Raw genomic sequence first — 3,842 nt, 5'->3', positions numbered from 1 at the left:
TTCCATTGGATGTTCTTTCCTGCTTTGTCAAAGATGAGTTGGCCATACGTTTGTGGGTCTAGTTCTGGGGTTTCTATTCTATTCCATTGGTCTATGTGTCTGTTTTTGTGCCATTTACAAAGCTTTTCATTTTTCAGTTGTTGCTTTGGAGTTGGATTCTATGTAAATCTAAATACTTAATTTGCATCTATTGATGGCAGATATGACTCAATCAGTGTGGTGCTCAATAAAGTCCAGATCATTCAATGCATACAGACAGAGAGAGAACTAGTGTGTTTGTATTTAAAACAAATTATCAGAAAAAAAATACACAGACATATTATAAATTTTACTAATATAATTTACAAATAATAATGAAACATACAATGAACTTCATTGGAAATTCTATGTAACCAATTGATTTTCACAGAATGATTTCAGAAATTTTTACCAAACTCATCTCCATAATAATCTAAGTTTGCAAATCAGCCATAGTTTGACAAATTCAGCTGATTTAACACTGTAGCTCTCAAATGCACAATTACAGTCAGAAGTTTCTACACACTCATTAATTGATAGAAAAGGTTGAAGGTTATGGAAATCTTGAACAACCTTATCAATGAAATTGACCAAATTGACATATTCAGAATGTTCCATCCAACATCAACAGAATATTCTTTCCAATATTACACAAAACATTACCATAATACATCATAATCTGAGTGACAAAAAAGTCATAATAAGTTTACAATATTCAAGTCATGCATAGTATGTTTACTGACCACTATGTAATGAACTTAGAAATCAATTATGGTAAGATATATGGAAAACCCACTATTATTTGGAAACTGAATAACACATATATGACCCATGGGTTGAAGGAAATCAAAGAAAAAATAAAATGCCGTGTAAACAAAATTATAACAAAATTTGTGGGATGCAGGTAAAGCATAACTTAAAAAGAAACTTAAGACTCTAAAATTAGAAAAGAACATGAGGCGCCTGGGTGGCTCAGTCGGTTGAATATCCGGCTTTGGCTCAGGTCATGATCTCACGGTTTGTGAGTTCGAGCCCCATGTCAGGCACTGTGCTGACAGCTCAGAGCCTGGAGCCTGTTTCAGATTCTGTGTCTCCCTCTCTCTCTGCTCCTCCCCTGCTTGTGCTCTCTCTCTCCCTCTCTCTCTCTCTCAAAAATAAACACTAAAGAAAAAAAAAAGAAAAGAACAAAATTCTCAGATCAATAACCCCAGTATCCATTTCAATCAACTATCAAAATAGTAGAGAAAATTCCGAGTAGGCAGATGAAAGGGAATAATAAAGATCAATGTGAAAATCAGTGAAATAGAAAACAAAAAAATAAGAAAATATCAATAAAACTAAATACGATTTCCAAAAAAAATCATCAAAATTGATAAATTTATAGGCAGATTGAAGATGAAAAACACAGAAAAGATACAAATTACCAGTATCAGAGAAGATCAGTATCAGAGAAGACCAGTATCAGACATTCTTAGTGAACAATAACATGGAGATTTTTGAACTGATTTAGGTCAACTAATTAAAAAATATAAAAGAAATGGAAAATCCCTTGAAAGACAAGAACAATAAAATGTCAGTCAAGGGGGGAAAAAAAGATATGATAGGTCTATATCTGTTGTAGAAATTGAACTTATAATTAAGAAATATTCCACCAAGATGGGGCATCTGAGTGGCTTAGTAGGTTAAGTGACTGACTTCAGCTCAGGTCATGATCTTGCAGTTCAAGCCCTGTGTCAGGCTCTGTGCTGACAGCTCAGAGCCTGGAGCCCGCTTCAAATTCTGTGTCCCCCTCTCTGTCTGCTCCTCCCCTGCTCATGCTCTCTCTCTCAAAAATAAATAAACATTAAGAAAGAAAAGAAATATTCCATAAAGAAAATTCCTTATTCACCAGTAATTTCCACAAAATATTTAAGGAAGCAATACTAATAATTACACACTGCTCCCCCAGGATATATTAGAGTAGGGAATACTTTCCAACTCATCCTATGAAAATAAAATTATCCTTATCCTAAGAGAAAAATCAGAAAATAGACATTATAGATAACTAATCTCACACATGAGTAAGTTGTAAATATTTAAAAATAAATGGCATATAAGCCTAGCAATATATAAAAAGTTTAATTTTGGTCAAGTGGAATTTTTCTCAATAGTTGCAGAAGAACAATTGAAATGGTCAGTATGCATATCTAATAAAAACTCTTAGAGTGTATTTCTTGTGATGAGTACTGGGTGTTGTATATAAGTGTTGAATCATTACATTGTACACCTTAAACTAATATTACAATGTAAAAAAAAACAAAAACAAAAACAAAAAAAAAACACCTCTCAACGAGTAGATCTAATGAATGACAAATACCAAACTGTGGGGAACAAGCTTAGGAATTCTCTGAGCCTGCACTGATGGAGTTAACCAGGCATAAAGAATTACAAAACCATAGAATGCTCACACCCAAGTTTGGGAAAACAAGATTAGGTAAATAAGTATAGAGAGGGCGGGGCAAAGGCCCCAAAATAGAACAAAGATATATGAGGCAAACGAGATTAGGTATTCAAGGCCGAAACACCCCCCAATTTAGTACTATAGCTGAAAGCTGCTTTCACAGGAAGGAAGGACCAAATTAGGTAAACAGGTAAACAGCGCTATAGACCACAGCAGGGTAAAGTTGCCTGGAGCGGCACTTATTAGCAAAAGAAAGGTGCCTTGTTGACCCTGAGGTAGCATGTTTTGTTTTTTGTTTTTTGTTTTTTTAATTTACCTTGTTTTATTTTATTTTTTGAATTTACAACCAAATTATTTAGCATATAGTGCAACAATGATATCAGGATTAGATTCCTTAGTGCCCCTTACCCATTTAGCCCATCACCTTCCCACAACCCCTCCAGTAACCCTCAGTTTGTTCTCCATATTTATGAGTCTCTTCTGTTTTGTCCCCCTCCCTGTCCCCTAGGCCATTTTAGGTAAACAGAGGCAGAGCCTCATGTCTGCCCTTAACAACCATCTACCCGGCGCCAGGATTTTGTTTTATATTAACCCAAATCCCTAACCCCACATTTCTTCAAAACCCCCTTTTCTTCACATCCATGAGTTAATGTTTACAGTTTCATTGTCTCTTTGTGCATATCCATCACCATGTTTTGTAAACCTTCTGATAATAAAAACAGAGCAAAGACCCTTAACCTGGGCTCTTGTCTTCTCTTGGACATTAGCCATCTCCCTGATTTTAATCCTGCGTCCTGCTTTCTTGCTAGACAAGAAAGAACTCTAGACCCAGAGTCTACGATACCAAAGGACATCCAAAATATAGTAAAAAACAAAAGAAAAAGGAAAGAAATACTATAGCTAACATACTACTTCATTGTGAAAGTCTGAATGATCTCATCCTAAGAAAATGAGTAAGATCAAGATGGTCACTCTTGCTACATCTAAATATTGTACTGTAGATTATAATTTATGTAATAAAGTAAAATAAAAGAAGGAAGAAAGTATTCATATTAAATAGGAAGAAGCACAACTGACTTTATTTATGCAGGCAACATAAGCACCTTTATAGAAAACCCTATGGACTTCCGGCTTCAGTTCCATCACTTAGCGTTTGAAAGTCATCACTTCTGCTTTATCAAAGTCAATAACTTACTTGAACTTTACCCATTGGAGAAGTGAAATTGCACAGAAACAGCACCCTGAAATCTGAAGAGACTGGAAAGTCCAGAGTCACAGTTGAGATCTACTTTCATGGAATATAAATCACTGGAACTATATGTAGGTAATGGTTCCACTAATAGTCATTTTGGCAAATTGCTGGAGATGGAGTGTTTACCACCAT

Source organism: Herpailurus yagouaroundi, unplaced genomic scaffold (genome assembly GCF_014898765.1).
Source record: "Herpailurus yagouaroundi ecotype Mexico unplaced genomic scaffold, PumYag 182, whole genome shotgun sequence".
NCBI classification, from domain to species: domain Eukaryota; kingdom Metazoa; phylum Chordata; class Mammalia; order Carnivora; family Felidae; genus Herpailurus; species Herpailurus yagouaroundi.
The sequence above is the reverse complement of the archived record's forward strand: the minus strand, read 5'-3'. Positions refer to the sequence as shown.